The sequence below is a fragment of the Ascaphus truei genome, chromosome 2, assembly GCF_040206685.1.
Source record: "Ascaphus truei isolate aAscTru1 chromosome 2, aAscTru1.hap1, whole genome shotgun sequence".
Lineage (NCBI taxonomy): Eukaryota > Metazoa > Chordata > Amphibia > Anura > Ascaphidae > Ascaphus > Ascaphus truei.
This window is the reverse complement of record NC_134484.1, coordinates 146,043,169-146,062,718: the sequence shown is the minus strand read 5'-3', so window position 1 is coordinate 146,062,718 and position 19,550 is coordinate 146,043,169. Positions and strand designations below refer to the sequence as shown.

General features: G+C 42.5%; 1 protein-coding gene and 1 long non-coding RNA gene across 2 annotated transcripts in view; one reads left to right on the top strand and one right to left on the bottom strand.

Moving 5' to 3' along the window:
• GNAL (G protein subunit alpha L) overlaps positions 1-19,550 on the bottom strand; it is a 340,967-nt gene that overhangs the window by 244,273 nt on the left and 77,144 nt on the right. The window lies entirely within an intron of this gene.
• Positions 4,248-9,257, top strand: LOC142488590 (uncharacterized). The gene is made up of 3 exons (XR_012799518.1): positions 4,248-4,362; positions 8,891-9,051; positions 9,216-9,257. It is a non-coding gene; the product is annotated as an uncharacterized LOC142488590 (long non-coding RNA).

Here is a 19,550-nt window from a genome sequence, read left to right as displayed (position 1 = left end):
ATGTCACAGGCCAAGGAAGGGACAGGGACAGAGGCAGGGACAGTGACAGGCACGCGGACAGGAGAGGGAGAGGTCGAGGGAGAGGGCAAGGAGATGAGAGGAGAGAGGAGAGAAGTTGTGCCTCGTCCTCGTTTGTACAGGGAGAGAACCCTGTTAGATGGGATGAGTGAGGAGGAGATTGTAAGTTGCTATCGTTTGAGTTCAGCAGCAATCTTAGCTCTTTATGAAGAGATACGGGGAGATTTAGATTTTGTGACAGCCAGAGGTCGTGCAGTCCGAGGGCTTGTTAAAATGCTGTGCTCATTACATTATCTTGCTTCCGCGTCATTCCAGACAACTGTGGGCATAGTGGGCGGGGTCTCGCAATCTACATTCTCGCGGGCCTTTACCCAGTTTCTATGTGCACTCAATAGACGCGCTAGGAATTATATTAATTTTCCCACAGAGCACACAGAGTGGCTGGAAGTCAGGAATGGCTTTTATACCATAGCCGGGATACCATGTGTGATGAGTGCAATCGATTGCACCCATGCTGCTTTGATCCCGCCTAGTCAGAGTGAGAATGCTTACCGCACCCGTAAGCACTACCATTCACTGAATGTACAGGTGGTATGCGATGCCACGATGAAGATTATGCATGTGGTAGCCAAATTCCCTGGTTCCAGTCACGATTCCTCTATCCTGAGAAACTCATCAGTCTTCCATGCTTTCGAACAAGGCTATTTTGGACCTGGTTGGCTGGTGGGTGAGTACATATTATGATGTGTTAACAAACAACTCTTGGTTTTCTAGGAAATGTTGTATGTAATAATGTTAACACTAATTGTTTCATATTTGTGCACGATGGATTATAGGTGACTCAGGATACGGAATTAGGCCGTGGCTGTTGACCCCTGTGGCAAACCCTCAAAGTGAAGCAGAGGAGAGGTACAATGTTGCCCATGTATCTACGCGATCCGTCACAGAGAGGACATTTGGGCTTCTCAAGACAAGATTTAGGTGTCTCGATAGAACTGGTGGGGCACTTCAATATAAGCCTGCTAAAGTGTCTGATATTATAATTGCATGTTGCATTTTGCACAATGTGGCACTCCGCAATAATGTACAAACAGAAATACGTCAGGGTTTGGAGGAGGAGCATCCCGTCAATGTATCAGCTGACAATGACCAAACAGCCAGTGGTGTTGAGACACATCTGAATGTCATAAACACCTATTTTTCATGTAAGCAAATACATATATGTTCATAGTATTACATAGATGTATTCATTCTTTGTTATGATAAATACATTTGTCCAAATACCATTCACTTAGGAAACAGATGAATATGGTTCGCACACCTTTGTCTTCTCTGCTGTGTGGACAATTGCATGTGGCACCGGTATGTCATTCATCAACAGGTTGTATTATACTTCTTACTAATAAAAGGTGTTGTGTGTACGTGAAGAAATAATGTGTACTAAATCTATAATTTATGTACATGCTCTTTTTGGTTATGCATACACAATAAACCTACTATGTCCATAGTCAATAGCTAGTGCAGTATGGTTACATACAATGTTTCTTTTGCAGTGTGACATGTGAGTCACAATGATGTGTACACTATTGTGTATTTCTGATCATATTTGACGTATTCTAGATGTTGTTTCATATCACACACAAAATGGTCAATTTTGTGTGTTGCTTACCTTAATGAACATGTCATGACAATGATTTATATTCATTCATGTTTTCTTTTTCAAGGTATATCACTTCAATGACTGCTCATGGTATGTATTTCAATTCACATCTGTCATAAGATGTGCAAACCTCGATACAGGTATAGTTACAGGATGTATAAACAGAACGTAATGAAAAAGATGTGACAATTGAAACATGTCGTTTCTGTATTGTGTACGTGCGTTTAGCTACACTTGGTGGTTATTGTGCAGTGTCTTTTAAAATCATTAGGGACATTACATAACAAGTAATTTAGCAAACGTAACAACATCCATTCATGGAATATAGGGGTGGGGGGAGAGAAGGGGATAAAACCTGCTCATCTATTGATTATGGGAGAACATCCATTGATGCACATGAGCGATCTTAACACTCAATGCATATTTGTATGAAAAGACACCAATGTTTTAAACATCATTAACATTGCAATGTATGTGATTAGTTGTTGTATCACTTCATCTTCATGTTGATTACTACATTGTCACATGTGTATGTATAAGTCAAAAATGTGTGTTGATTTGACGTACATGTAACATGTGTCAAAATGTTAACACCATTCCAAAGTATAGTTCTTTGGATTCTCAACTTTTCCTAATTCATTCAACACAATGACAGTGTTGTTAATATAATTTTTATTTCATTCACGTTAGTTATTCATAATGATCATGATCCTTTATAACTAATGTCAACATATGAACATAAATGAAGTGGACATTTGCATACGCACACATTTCAGCAACAGTGTGTGTGTGTTTGTTGTAGTTTTTGTGTGATGCATGTATTTCTACGTGAAATAATATAAACAAACATAATAATGTTGCTTTTATCATCGGCCTCACTTAGCTATGTATGTGTTGAACGTTTAATAATAACACTAAACTATAGTTAGTCGTGTGAGTAAAATTTACACACAAATGTTCATGGTTTCATGATCTTTAACTACATTCATTAGCTCATGCATGTTAGGTTAGCACTACAACTTAGGTGAAAATATAAAATGCACACGACTAAACAGTTTCTATCACCTCCCTATTGTTATTGTGTACGTTCAGATACAATGTCTACAAGTTGTTATGTAGCATTTACATTCTTTGACAAGTCACACGTGAGATTATAATATATAGTAGATTAATGTGTTTGCTGAGTGATAATGTTGGTTGCATATATCACATCGCAATACATATAATGTTAGTAGAACATAACCAAAAAACAATATAAGTTCTAACTTCAGTGCTTAGCAACATCATTATGTTAATTAAGTGCGTAGTAAATATTTGCATAAGAGGATAACATTATGTAGTGATTGTTAATCTGCGCACCAATCATTGAAAGCATTGTTACATATTTATTATAATAGTTGTTCGCTCGTCGTCACAATCATCTAATATAACAATTGGCTCATCTGAAATCATACATTGGTCCCATGTATTCATCCGCGACATCTGTGAAATACAGCAAACACATGATGTTCAAAGATGGCACATTTATATGTCTTAGCATGACAACGCTTAACACATCTCTATATGATTGTGGATATTCACGCATAAGTAACGTATATGTTTAAACTGCAAGGATAAAACTACAGATACAGTACTGTGTCATTTTTCAAATGGCGTTGCTGGCATTACTACTGATATGATTTTTCCGGTGCCTGTATACATAATAATATGCGCGCACAACGTCTGTTGCGCGCGCACGTCACGAATGTGTGGACTATGTGTTAGCGCATGCGCAAAACGATGTGTACGCTGTGTGTTCAATACATGTCCCTCCATGGTGCTGCTATCAGAACGCATATCATGGCTGGAAGTTATGATATGGAAGCGAAACAAATTCACTTCTACACACGTACATATCTAAACTTTGTAAACGGACGTGTGCCCACGGAAAAAACGGACGATCAGCCAATGAGCGAACAAAAGACATGTGACGTCATGTTAAGGCACCGTGAAATGCACGCAAATACCCCTCCCACTGAATGAACATTGGCCTCCAGCGCTGTGCACGCACCGCCCCACCGACGCGAGCGCATGACACACTGCACTGACCGTAACAATAAGCTACGGGCACAGCCAATACGGTTTCACGTGTGCACGTCGGTTGGGGGTGGGGCTTGCATCGGTAAACCTTTTTAAGGACGCCTTGGGACATGACCACGGTCCCACGTCATATGTGGGCGACACTTTGTTTTTATATGTTGAATGCTAAACAATGAGGTGTGTGTGTGTGTTACAGTTAGTGTAACATGTTGAAATGATACTTTAAAAGCGATAATAATCTAGGATTTAGGACTCCGTCACCAATGTGTACTAATGGTTTGTCATGTAGTATATTGTTATAGGAAATAATGTCTTTGTGCACGCTACATGTAAGCCTGACTGCAATGTTAAGCTGTATCCACTCATTTGGCTAACAAATGGTGTATATTATTAATGTAGACATATATAATTTGAGTAAAGGCATAACGAAATTTGTATTTACCATTCTTGTAGAAGTCAAAACTGATATGGCTGCAACTGCTCGCTGCAGGAAGGCACAACAGTATCATCCATGGTTGAGGCAACCGTTGAATCCTGAATCACACGCATCTCCATGAGGGCGTCATATGGATCTGCAGTGGCTTCTTCAAACAAGACGTCCGAAGGTACGTACAGTTGTTGGTTGTTTTCCCATCCACATTGGTATTGCCCATATAAGTTTGGATACATATCATAGTAGTTATGTCCATCTTGCATCTGGTCTGGCTGAATGGAGGGTGCAGGTAGATCAGCAGACGCGACAGTCGGTGCGTGTCACGAGAGCTTGCGACAGGCTGTAATTTACACCAAAACTATATATAAATATATATATACCTGGGTTTGAACTGGGACGAGACTTAAGATATAATAAAGTGATTTTATTCCTTAATAAAGGTGAACACAGCAAATATGTACAAATAACAGGCAAAATATAGACACTTACTTAAAATGGAAATGATGAAGCAGTCATATCTGGACTGGCAGTTCATACAGCACTCTTCATAGTCATCAAGACACCAAAGACATGAAAGACCTCTGGCAGGAAGACAGTGCATAGCGTTTCTCTCAGCAATCAGGAAATCATTCAGCAAACGAAGACACAGGAATATAGGGAACAGCAGTTTATATATCCTTTGTCCCTCTATTCTTAACCTTAAGCACAGGGGATTGGTTTTCAATTACCTCCAGCCAATCTTTAACATGGGAACACATCTCAACACATGCCCCCCTGCTAGCTGGCACAGGCGCAGTAGAACTCTGGGGTTTCATTTCTGTAGCCCCACATATGCAAATGGAATGCCAGCCAGTCTACCCATTTGGCTTTCTGGCAGGAAAACCTTTGTTGTAAGGTGTTAAATGGAACACTTAAAAACCTGCCCTGGTCTGAGCCTTCTCCGCCCCCAGGTACACAGTGGGGTGTCAAAACCCTTTGAACAACACTTAACTCCTAGACATTTGGGCGCCTCTTGGGGCCATCTGCTAAAAGGAATTTCCTCTGTCTTTGTCCATACCTTAGAATACAGTATTAAGCTTAAACATAACCGTATTAAAATATCCGGTTCTGTTGGATCTAGCAGGTCCAAACTTTCCAGTTCTCCTTGCCAGAACTGGGACACCATATGGTCCAAAAAGCGACTTGCTACGACCCAAGAAACCGGAGTTACACAAATGCACATTAAATCATTTTAATACAAAAATCTCCATTGACAAAGAAATCTCAGCTTTTCACTAAATCCCCATTGAAAACAACGGGCAGCTCCGCCATAGACTTTCAATGGTAAATCGCCGCCATTGAAGTCAATGGGGTTTTTCTGCCATTGAAGTCTATGGGAAAAGTCCCGAACTTCAAGGGGGTCCATACTCCGTCTGGTTGGTCTGAGGGGGCTGGAAATGGGCATGCATTAAAGCCGGAATCTTGGCTACATGTCACCCAAATCCCATCCCTCTGGGCATTCCAGAACCGGAGATATGGACTTACACATTTCAACATTTTACACGTAGTCATTTTTCTGAGCTGTTTCTGCCGCCGCCATTGAAGCCTATGGCGCGACCCGCTCTATCTGGTTCGACCCTTATCGGGGGTCCAGGATTCGGGGACCCGGTGGTGGTCGAGTGGGGGGACGCCTAGGAACTAGGGGCAAAAAGAATTCTATCCCTAGGTGCCCTAGAACTGTTTATTTCCCCGCTAATTGACGTTGAACTTGACCCAGTGAGTTTAGCTCTTTTGAAGGACATTGTATCCGCTTTGCGGTTTGCGGTCTGGACGGCAGCCAACTAGGTTACCTCGAGGCATCTCCATTGAAGTCAATGAGCCCATTGACTTTCAATGGGAAACCGCCGCTCTCCCTCTCGGACGCCACCTGCTGGTCACTACAGGAAACAGGACTAAAACAGCACAAATTCCTATTGAAATGCATTGATCCCTAATGGCGGCCAATGGGGACCTGCAAAATGGTGCCTGAAAAGGCGGGAAAATTACACAAAGAGCTATAATCATTAAAGAACTATTAACCCTTGTGCTCCCGGATGGATTCTAGTGTGTGTGTGATGCAAACACTGAGTAACCAGACATTACAATGAAACAGGGGAACATGCATTTACATGTCATAACAAGGGTTACATCACATTTCTGGACCTCAGCCCAGTTAACCCCTTGTCTCCCGGTGCGGTCAGGGGTGGCCAAATGGGGTGCAACCCCTTTAATCCCGGGCCAAATCCCCTCCATCGTCACAGTGCGGCTTCAGTGTCACTGGTATTAGGCAAAAATATGCTATTTAACAGAAGATATGTTCCATGTTCCATGGTAAGTTTAAATGATGGCGCAACATGCCAGCATCCATATCGTTGATCTAGCCGATCATGGACACGCTCAAAACATTCATTTGCGGATAAAGTGAATCATACAGAAGTTTTAAAATTTCGTTGTATGTCAGGTTGTTGGTAGTATGGATATTTCTTTTCGATCAAGTCATAGATTTTGGCCACGTTTGCACTTTTCTCTGGCGTTGATTCGATTGCTTCATAAATTTGTATGATTTACGTGGATGGCTGTGCAATGTGGAAGCTTCTGCCATTTCTTCTCTCTTCAAGTGTACGTTGTGTGAAGTTGAACGCATACGGATGTCTGCTGAATGTGTGAATAGTTACATGTTATCTTCGCGGTTTCTTCCAAGGTTATAATACAACGTAGCTGTTATACGCCTAGGTTTTCTCCCACAAGAAATTTGTTACAATAATTGGCTGAAATTCTTTGGGTAAGATACTCTTTTCACAGGAATCGAAACTTTACTTTCGGCTTAGGCAATCAACATGTGCAAAACAAGTAGACTCTTTGAATTACAATAACAATGTGTGTGAAATCATCTACAGTGCTATGCTGAACACATTTCTGGTTACACTTAGCTAGATGTAACCATACACACACACATCTGTATGTTTGTCTCTTTTTCTGTTTTTCTCTCTGTCTGTTTATCTCTCTGTCTCTCTCTGTTTCTCTCTCTCTTTGACTCTCTCTGATAGTCTCTCTTGATATATACATACATATATATATATATATATATATATATATATATATATATAAAATCAGTGGTCGACAAATCATCAAAAAATCTACTCGCCGAACAAAAAAATCTACTCGCCACCTAGTACCACACGTGTGCTGCTTGGGCCAATAGGAGCTCACCACGATGTTAAATCCACTCGCCCGGGGCGTGCAAATGTATAGGTTTGTCAAACACTATATAATTAGATATATATATTTATCTATATATAATTGACTATATATTGTGTGTAGATATATATATGCATATAGATATGTAGATATATATATAGAGATATATATGCCTTGTTGTAATTCTATTAACACTTCATTACAGTTTATAACATTACTGGGTGAGTATGTTTGAGGGCCTATTTGAATCAGCTGTGTATAAGTAGTAGTTAACAGCAAACAAGGCCTCTTTTGAGCCATGAAGGCCTGTACTGTTAATTCTGATTATATATATATTATATATAGAGTGCTAAACTAAAGCCATTCATGTGTGTAAGTAGGCCTTGTTGTAATGATAATCAAAGTTAAATACAGGTGAGTGAATTACTGTATGGGCTGAATCATACTGATCCCATAATTTTAACAAGTGCCCTAACATTTATATCTCATTAACACAAGGCCTGTTTGCTGACAACAGTGGCATATATATGTAGAGATACAGAGAGACTACAGATATATTCATACACACTAACAGATCTGTTATTGTAACCAAAAATCATACATGATCACATGCCAACATTATGAACTATGAAAGAAGATTAAGGTAAGTAATGTGTTACAGAGTTAAGACACCAGAAAACGCAACATCAAAATGTATGCTGTTATATGGATAGTTACTTAAAGTTGTAAGTCAATAATATTAGCATGCAATGACTATCTACATTAACAAACAAACCCACATACATCTCATCTTGAACAAGAGCTAAGTGAATGTCAGCTTCTATAAACATGGCAAGTGTGTAATATTGTACCATTAATCAACTGATGATTAATACATATTCATATGTTATAAAATATGCCTTCATTCAGTCAGTGAACATTTCTAAACATTCATGTGTACAAGGACATACTTGAATGTTAGCAAGCATCTGTACATGATCATACATACACTATGCATGAAATAGTCTGCAGTAAACACCACCAGGACACCAACACATTGAGTGAATGTGATTATTTATTTTTGTTTATCCTTTTGAGAGCGAGTCACAGGCCTGCTTGTTGGCTGTTGTGTTTGCCTTTTCCCTTTGCCAAGTACTTTGGCCTTAACTGTACGACTTGTACTGGCCTGTGCCAGTTCTGTGGCACTGGGTGTGGGCTGTTGCACTTCAGGGGCACTGGGTGTGGGCTGTGGTACTTCAGGGGCACTGGGTGTAGGCTGTGGCACTTCAGTGGCTTTGGGTGTGGGATGTGGCACTTGAGTGGCACTGGGTGTGGGCTGTTGCACTTCAGGGGCACTGGGTGTGGCCTGTGGCATTGTGAACCAGTTGCTAAACATTGCACGACTGAGGTTGGAGCAGTTTCTTGTTTTGGTGTTTTAATCTTTTTCCAAAAGCTGGTTAGTAGTAATTGTTGCCCTAACTTTCTTTTTCGTGTCTCATTTGTAGGTGTCCGTTCCTGATTTTGAACAGATGTAAGCGGTTGGATGTTGACAGGGACCTGCACAGAACTTGCACCTACTGTACCGGTATCATCCACAACTGGGGAATGAAGAACTGATGACTCTGGAGAAAAAGTAGCAGCATGTAAAGATCCATCCTCAGATGGGGTAAAGTGGAATTGTTGTTCTCTTGCAGTAATTCGCAACTGATTTGCTTGGCTTAGATTCACAACTATTGCTTGTAATGTCCTGTTTACATTTTGTATTTCTTTAGGAACTTGGATGATGACTCTTTCAATTTGTGACATTTGTGATATTGTCCTTTCCTGCAGTGATATCATCCTTTCAAGCACTGACATCATTTCTGAATGGCAACGATTTTCTTCACCCAAGATTCTTTCTTTAGAAGCTGCAATAGCTGAGTAGGTGTCACGAGCAGGAGGATTTGAATGCTGGGTTAATCCACGAGTGGGAACAACTACATGGTCACTTGAGTGAATTTGTCCTTGAGTGGCAACATCTGCTTCTACAAATAAAGAAAGACATTATGAACTGCCATGGAACTTTCACTTGTTTATCAATATAATGAGAGTTGTTCTCACAGTGTAACACATAACATGTTTCCATAATTTTTCATTTGTGTCAAGTTAAAAGTTTATGCTTGAAGTAACAATTATGTTTCGACTCAGTGTGAAAGAAGAATGAATGAAAGCTTGTTGTAACCTCACAACTCCTAGCTGATAGTTTACAACACACACAATACATGTTGTCATGAAAAACTACATCTTCTGTGACAATAACTGATGTGAAGTTAATTACATGTGAAAGGCATTTATTTAGCATGGCAAATTAACATCTAGAAATGTACACAATAGATGTCCTGCACCTCATACACTCCCCTTCCATGCTTGATAATGAGCTGGATGAGCCAGGTGATGAGACATATTCAGTGTCAGGTGACACATGAGCTTCAGGAGCAACTATATAGAAGAATAACATAAGAATTTTATTGACATGTGTACATAATTAACATAAAGTTTGTGTAGTGGGAGTATTTATGGCTAAATATCAGCATCACATAAGGAAATGACAATATGTTTCTGCCAAGCTGTACATTATCCATCTTAACATCAATGTACATGTGAACCTAATTGGCACATTTATTGTAAAAACCATACAACATACAATGTTCATGCAGGAATGCGTTATAAAATTAAGTGTTCTGTTGTACATACACTGCATATGTTGTGTAGTAATCTAACAATAATAATGTACATCACTACCATGACAGCAAAGTTGACTCTGCTTATAATTCAGTACCTAATTGTGGAAATGTGAATGAATGTTTTTAGTGATCTGTGGGAACATTTAAGAGAAGCAGGTGTAGCGCTCAATGTGGCTGACACTCATCAACACATGCAGTGTGTCGCTCACAGATGCTACTGGTGTGATAATGTGGTGTTTCTATAAGGTTAAAAGAAGATATGAGTGAACAAATGACTAACGTACGTTTTCATATATAGTGGCCTGGTGGGTGAAAGTCTTCATAGAATTACCATTTCAAATGAATGTGATGAACTTCTGTTCACCTTGTCAGCTTCTAACAACTGTAGTCCCTCCCCCAAGACGTGACAACACCCTGACCTTTTATTTGTTTCTACCACCTGTAAGGCGTCCCACAAGACTTGACCGTAACATGACCCTGTGATCTGGTTCGGTGCCCAACCCCATCCCCTGTGTTCTCCTCTATGCTGTGATTACATATTAATTGCAGCTGGTTTCACACAGTGGTACATGAGCGAAAGACAAATCTGAAGTGAGCTACATATGAACACAATTAAATATCATATGGTACATATTCCTATTTATGCTCTCAGTATACTACATGAAGCAAAAAAAGAGCTTTAATTAAACATAACGAAATGTGTTTGTGCAAATTATGAATGTTCGCCTTTGAATGCACTATCTTCCATGCAAGACTTGATTAGGCAGTAATGGCCTGTTTATAGGTGTAACATATATTGTCACTATTTTATTTATATATATATAGCAACTGTAAATATTACTGGATGCTCATTTGCATGTCTTAGACTGGTCTGCAACCCTGTCTTTCACCATCATCGCCCAGCATACAGCACTTCCACTGCAGCAAGGGATTCTGGGAAATGACATGCAAATGAGCACTCAGTGCCACCTTTTGCCACCATATATATTAATTGTTACTTTTTGTAGGACAACTAGATATAAATATAGATAGATAGATAGATAGATAGATATAGAGAGAGAGACATATATACAGATATATATGTAGGTATGCTTATATTGGGAAGAAAGTATAAGTTGCAGCAGAAATATAGATAAGAACTGTAACCTACGACACGCCTAGTACAGTAACATTTGTCACCTGGTGGAAATGGAGCAGAATAAATTCCGATATCTCTGTTCCCGGGCAAACCCTCCATGACGACAGGAAGACATTTTTCCCGCATCTGCTCCTCCAATGGTGTTAAGATTAGAGAGTGTGCTGGCGGCCCACCTCCAGTGCCAGAAGCATAAATCCGTTGTGCTTGGATTTTTTTCTTTAAGTTTGCCCTGATATCATCGAATCTCTGCCGACAATTCGCCCGGTCCCTGACATGATTCCCACACGCAGACACAGCCAAGGTTATTTGATCCCACATTTCTTTTTTTGATGCTGAACTTGTCCGCCCTTGAAATACATACAAAATATATGACGTTAATTATTATTTAAAAAAACGATCAGTTTCCTAAACTGCTACCTGTTCCAAGAGATACCAAACATGCTGGTTTAGGTGTAATATGTGTACCACATGAGCATTTACGTGTAAACATACAAATGTAAGGAAGCTTGCATGAATATTGTATGAACTTTGGCAACATTTTTAGACTGATTGTTATGGTCGTTCTAAAGCATGAAGGAATATGTGTGTAACAATTAAGTTTAATTGATAGATATTAGATAATTATATTTTGATATTAAGACATCTCACATGACCTAGGATAACATGTCTTTGAAGAATCAATGCAAAGATAGACTTACCTAGTAAATGCCCATACAGACAGTCATAGTGCTCCAGAATCCCTGTGACAAGAACTGTGTTTTCCTCTTTATTGAACCGAGGATTACGTGGCTGCTCCACACGTTTCTTCCGAATACATGCAGGCCCAGAGCTTGGCTGCTGCTGACTGGACTCTCCTTCTTCCAATGGAAGAGACTCCAAAAGCGGGCCACCACCAACCACTCCACCACCAGACACCCCAGCAGCACCAGCAACAGAGCCAACAGCAGCACTCGCACTCACAGCAACACCACTCGCACTCCCAGCAACACCATTCGCACTCGCAGCAACCGCACTCCCCTGAATCCTACGTTCACTCAGACGCGTACTCACACGACTACCAGTACCACTCACACCAGCATCACTCATCCCACGCCTTGCGGCCATACCTCTAGCACTCACAAAGAACAGAAAATAAATTTCAAGACAATCGCTCTCAACACTTACAAAGTGAAAACAAGACAAAGATGTAAACAAAACAACACAGGACAAACCTCTCACAATACACCACAACTGTCTCAGTCAATATGAAATATGTAAATCGGCCAGCTCTGTGTGTCTCTCTCTCTCACACTCCCAACAACACAGAGAATGAATAAAAATACACGCTGCCTTTAAATGGGCCGCTCAATCCAAAACATGCTTGCTTCGGCAGATTCAGCAAGAAGTTTCATTGGGGAACCTAACACCACCTCGCCATGCACGCCGATACACCTGTGTGTGATCGGCAAATCATCGGCAGAGTGGGAGTAAATGTTTTCGGCTTGATTCGGAAGGGATTCGGCACTTATTGCATACAGAGAGGGAAAATTGCCAGAATCATGCCGATAAGGTACCCTTGGCGATTGCACTTTTTCGGCGCTTACTGCATAGAGCCCATAGAGTTAATTATAATGGACGGCATTAATAATGACATGCAAATGAGAACATTGCATCTCCACCAAAGTTGGTTATGGTTACATTATTTAAAACATCGTTCCTGCTTGGTATTCATTTTTTTGGACTAGATAGGAACAGAAGCAGGAGGTATCAGGAGCTGAGCCATGTTCATTTTAGCTCTGAGGATCCCCTGCTTCCCAAGATACATACCTGTAAACTGGGCACAGAAAATGCCTGTTTAAAGGTCCCGTGGACCAATAGGAAACTGCGTCATCATCTCTTGCGGCTTCCTATTGGCTCAAGTGACGCGCGACCCGTTGACAGATTTTAGATACCGCCAGCACTTTAGAGGTAAGTATCCTTTAAGTTATACTTCATCTTGGTGTTACTGCTATCCAGACAGTGATTTTCAGGGGCTTTTGCAGTGCCTGTATGGCTGTAATGACATAGTTACGCATAATTTAAATAACAGCCTTATTTCCCGGCATTATTTCCATCCCTTCTAGTCTTGCTCTCCACTTCAGCAAAAGCCCCATTTCAGAGTCTGCACAGTAAGGCAAGACTGGTGTAACGTCACGTTATTGAAAGATAACTCAAAGTTATGCTATGATAATATCATCGTTCAGCCCATGCAAATGACATGTTGTTTGGACATTTTTTTTGCACATATTTAACGGAGGATACAGGTTAACCTCAGGGAACAGAACATACATTCCCGCTTCAGGTTTTAACGTTGCTTTGTGAATCTGGCCCCATATGAGAAACTCGTGCAGGCTTCTGAAGAGCATTGCGGCTATAAAGTAAACATGTTTTATTAATATTGCATCATATTAGTTACTGATGAAACTCTAGGATCTATCCAGCTAAATCGATTATCTTCTCTAACAGTGAGTAACAATTAGCTTCACCCTAGACATCCTAACTTCAGAATTACTAACTTATTTTTTTTTATCCTAGGCCAAAATACATTTTGCTTTGAAACCTTCAGAATTCAATTGTGCAGAACTACCCAAGTAGTGGACTATGCCGGAATCATCATGATCATATCATTTCTTAGTGTTTGCTGCCACCACATGGTTTTCCATGGACCAGATACCTATGAACATCTCTTGAATGGATTTCCTGCTGAGGTTGTGCTACGGTGTATTGAGTGTAGTTATAACTACAGTCCCATGTAGAACTACATTCAACTACTGATATATAATATGCTTATGTAGCCGGGACCCCGTTTTCTCCCCCAATTGTTGTGTGGGTTGGGATATGTTGCACCTAGGGAACGCTCCAATAACGGAGGTTCCGCGTTAAGGGAGCCGCCATGTTTAGGGTGGCGCCGGCGCAGACCTGGTCCGGCAGGAGGTTGCGCATGCGCAGAGCAGGGTAACAAAGCCCGCGAAGGAGGAGAGCTCGGGGAGGAGGGGAGTTAGGGGACTACGGATCCCAGCAGCCCCCGCGGTCCCCCATGACACGGCAGAACCAATCAGGTACTAGAATAGGGAGGAAAAGGAAGTGGTGGGGCGCACGAGGAGTCAGAGCTAGCTGTCGGAGGAAGGAGAAGGAGCTCCGGTGTAGGGAGGCAGGCCACCCCTACCTAGGCCACATGCCCCAGACCCAGTTAGGCCCTGAGCCCCAGTAGAGTGCAGCAGAGCTAGGGACTGGCCATAGTCAGGTTCCAGATCCCCTTCTGTGATACAATCGCTACCGGGACAGTTCTAAATCAGTGGGAGGCCTGGGACCAGGCCCCGCTACTAGGTCGCAGCGTGTCTGGGTGGGATCGCCCCGGACACCTACGGGTGACGTCATCTACGCCCACGCCAATCCTTTGTGAAGATAGTTGCAGAACCGGATACAGGAGTGCCCGGCAGGTAAACGTCAAGTGCACCAACGGTACCATTTTCACTCCGGGACACTATGGCTGCGCAGTCACACACTTATACATCCACTGACTCACTTGGGGGTGGGGGAACGTATTCCACGCGGGAACTGGACACGGGGTGGGATCACCCGGTGAAGGGAAAGGGAGAGTGAGCGTTCAGCCGGACGCTGGTAGTAGTGTCTCCTCTAGGGAGTGACACCTGTTAATTAAACTGTTGGTTGCTACAAGTAAACGTATATTGGTTAAGGTATATCGCTGTGTGTGTGTGTTCATGTACATAAGTTCCTGCGAAGACCCACTTCCCCTAGGGCGGAAGCTGTCGCAGGTGGAGACGCTGCACCAAGTCATAAGTATTGTGAGCACCCCAGGCTCTCTGTGGCAGAGGCTTAGGCCCTGTGAGCCTACAGGTTATACAGCATATGGTAGTGGCCTGTGTTCGATAGGAACCAGGGCTACACTTACATTTAAAATAGGTTGGAATAGTTTGGTTCTCTATCATAAAATAGTGTGCAATGTTTGTAACCTGAAGCTTAGGGTGAGGTTTACTTCATGTATCTCTTCATCACTCTCTTACCATACACATCCGATTGTCTTATATCTGGCACTATACTGTGTATATAGTATGTCTCAGTATATGTATGCATATATACACTGTGTGTAGCTTATTACTGCTACTGAGAAGCGGAGTGCGATTATTGCAAATGTGGGCCACACAATTACGATACATAAACATGTACAAACAAAACTATGTACACTTATTGTATTCTGTCAATTCATATATGTTTCTTTCACCTATAGCTACAACCAGGGACATTATTGTGTTAGATGTGGTGATCCATCACATCATTTATAGGTGGCCAGTTATATATCATAGCTTGTTATACTGGGACTTGACATGTGAATCGAAACTTAGAAAATCTAACGCTTTGTATTAAAGCTGTGATTAAAGTGCCATTGTATAAGATACGTTTTGCCATTCCTGGGTATGTATTATTTGGAGCTCGCAGTCTTATATCCAGGGTAAATGTCACCAAGCCAGAAGAAGTCTTGGTTCTTTTTCATAACATTTGAAAAGCTTATCGGGATGGTATGGAATAAAAGATTCAACATAATGATCCAAACCCGAACCCATACACACGGACTGTAAGAGGACATATGCAGAGGTACGCAATGAAGACTGTTTTAAGGTGAAATTAAAATAAGGCTTTATTGTGATTGTTGCTTTAAACACAGCAAACATAAGAGAAATAGTGAGCCAAACAAAACCTGCTCCACTTTGGCATATATGTATCCTTATATTCCAGCCCTTTTTAACTGGGTGGCTACCCAAGCTATTCATCAGCCCAAGTCATATAGATATATATAGACAACAGTCATTGGAAAATAAAGTCTTATCTGTTTGCTGGGTTGCTGCCTTTTCTCCGGATAATCAGCATCCAGGTTTAGAAGTCTTACTTGTCAGCTCCAGACATCTGTGTTCCCTCGGTCAGTCTCACCTGTGAGACTCAGGAACCTCTGCTCTGTTTCCTAGTTCAGCAAGAATCTCCCTTCCTGTCTCAAAGGCAGGCCTTTCTATCAAACCTCTAATCAGCCAGGTGAAGTTGGTTAACTGCTGGATCCAATTAACCAACACACTGCTGGATTAGCGGCATATTCTGAACAGGGATAAATTCCCCTGTTACACGGACCATCTAATTTGACGGTCGTTATAAAAAAAAGGGTCTGCAACTACTGCTATAAAAGTAAAGTAATGTGCGGACTGATGCTGGGGCACAGACCACTGCTTGCGAATAAATGTTCTAGTACTGTAGGCATAAACGTTGCATCTGTCTCTTGAGAGCAAGTTTGATTTGTACAGTAGTTGGAGTTTCATCAAAGCTGTACCAAGGCAGCAAAGCCCGTAACCCTGTTTAAAGCCGTTCAGGAAAGCATGCCTAGGTGAAAGTGCAAGTGAAGCAATAGCTTGGAGAACAGAACGGTTGCAGCTATCCAATATGACGGCTGAAATGGAGGCACGCAAAGATAAGGTAACTCAGCCAAGGTCAGTGGTTGACTTTGTTAAAAGGTGTCAAGTAAAGCTAAAAATAGAAAATAATTCTTATTGCTGTGAACTCCATCTGGGTTCATTAACGCAAACAATGGCAGAACTACAAATAGGCTATTGGCACTGAATGTGTTAATGCACCAGTGCTTTGAAATTTTTAAATATATATTATATGCACGATACAGCCAACGGCATCAACAACGAAAAGATAAACACTTTTTTTACATGATGTATAAATAGACTGAGCCATAAGACTAAAGAAGAAATAGCTTATAAACCAGACAATTGCATACAGTATGTTTTGCTGAAAGGCAGACAGAATACTTGTTTATTAGAGAATTGGTCTATTATACTCAAACTCTTTGGAAAGTTTTCCAATGTAAAACATGACACAACACATTGTGCAGCTAAACCACAAACACCCCAAACCCCAAATAGTCTCAACGTGCAGATAAAGGTATTTCTGCACAGTAAAGTTGTCTGTCTATTCATAGACACAACATCTCTACTGACCTAATCAAGAATATCCCATTACATACTGCAAGTCAGCCTATCTTTCCAGACGTCTGTCCAGTCTACTGCATATATTTATAGCTGCATATTATGATAATTAAATGTGATACTTTTTACAACGATTTATAAAGCAAAATTGTGCTGTCAACCTTCCTTCACTGGGGTAGAACGAAAACAAAGGAACTCTATTGAAAAATAATGAAGACATTAAACATTGGTGCTGGTCGAGGGCTATGTCGTGCCCTTCTTGTGCTCGCTCCCATGGGACATTACATCCAGCATGCCCTTCTTCTGCTCGCTTCTATAATGATCTCCCAATATGACCTCGGAACAGTGACCGCGACCATCCAACCTTCCCTTGTCCTGACCTCGAACCTGGACCTCACGACTCTACTCTTCAGGATTCGGATCTCAGGTACGGGTTGGTCTCTACTCTTCACCTCTACCTAGTGGGTCTGTCTCCTGGACAGTACACAGCGACGTACACGACCCTAACAGCTTCCATGGGAGATCGCGTCATGCATGCCCTTCTAGTGCTCGCTTCCATGGGAGATCGTGTCCTGCATGCCCTTCTAGTGCTCGCTTACATGGGAGACCGTGTCCTGCATGCCATTCTTATGCTCGCTTCCATGGGAGATCGTGTCCTGCATGCCCTTCTAGTGCTCGCTTCCATGGGAGACCGTGTCCTGCATGCCCTTCTTATGCTCGCTTCCATGGGATATTGTGTCCTGCATGCCCTTCTTATGCTCGCTTCCATTGGAGATCGTTTTCTGCATGCCCTTCTAGTGCTCGCTTCCATGGGAGATCGTGTCCTGCATGCCCTTTTAGTGCTCGCTTACATGGGAGACCGTGTCCTGCATGCCATTCTTATGCTCGCTTCCATGGGAGATCGTGCCCTGCATGCCCTTCTTGTGTTCGCTTCCATGGGAGAACGCGTCCTGCATGCCCTTCTTATGCTCGCTTCCATGGAGATCGCGTCCTGCATGCCCTTCTTGTGCCCTCTTCCATGGGATATTGTGTCCTGCATGCCCTTCTTATGCTCGCTTCCATGGAGATCGCGTCCTGCATGCCCTTCTTGTGCCCGCTTCCATGGGGTATTGTGTCCTGCATGCCCTTCTTGTGCTCACTTCCATTTGAAATCGTGTCCTACATGCCCTTCTTGTGCTCGCTTCCATGGGAGATCGCGTCCTGCATGCCCTTCTTGTGCTCGCTTCCATGGAGATCGCGTCCTGCATGCCCTTCTTGTGCTCACTTCCATGGGAGATCACGTTCTGCATGCCCTTCTTATGCTCGCTTCCATTTGAAATCGTGTCCTGCATGCCCTTCTAGAGCTCGCTTCTATGGGAGATCGCGTCCTGCATGCCCTTCCTGTGCTTGCTTCTATGGGATATTGTGTCCTGCATGCCCTTCTTGTGCTCGCTTCCATGGGAGATCGCGTCCTGCATGCCCTTCTTGTGCTCGCTTCCATGGGATATTGTGTCCTGCATGCCCTTCTTATGCTTGCTTCCATGGAGATCGCGTCCTGCATGCCTTCCTTGTCATCGCTTCCATGGGAGATCGCGTCCTGCATGCCCTTCTTGTGCTCGCTTCCGTGGGAGATCGCGTCCTGCATGCCCTTCTTGTGCTCGCTTCCATGGGATATTGTTTCCTGCATGCCCTTCTTGTGCTCGCTTCCATGGAGATCGCGTCCTGCATGCCATTCTTGTGCTCGCTTCCATGGGAGATCACGTTCTGCATGCCCTTCTTATGCTTGCTTCCATGGAGATCGCGTCCTGCATGCCCTCCTTGTGCTCGCTTCCATGGGAGATCGCGTCCTGCATGCCCTTCTTGTGCTCACTTCCATGGGAGATCGCGTCCTGCATGCCCCTCTTGTGCTCGCTTCCATGGGATATTGTGTCCTGCATGCCCTTCTTGTGCTCGCTTCCATGGGATATTGTGTCCTGCATGCCGTTCTTTTGCTCGCTTCCATGGGAGATCACGTTCTGCATGCCCTTCTTGTGCTCGCTTCCATGGGAGATCACGTCCTGCATGCCCTTCTTGTGCTCGCTTCCATGGGATATTGTGTCCTGCATGCCCTTCTTATGCTTGCTTCCATGGAGATGATCGCGTCCTGCATGCCCTCCTTGTCATCGCTTCCATGGGAGATCGCGTCCTGCATGCCCTTCTTGTGCTCGCTTCCATGGGAGATCGCGTCCTGCATGCCCTTCTTGTGCTCGCTCCCATGGGATATTGTTTCCTGCATGCCCTTCTTGTGCTAGCTTCCATGGGATATTGTGTC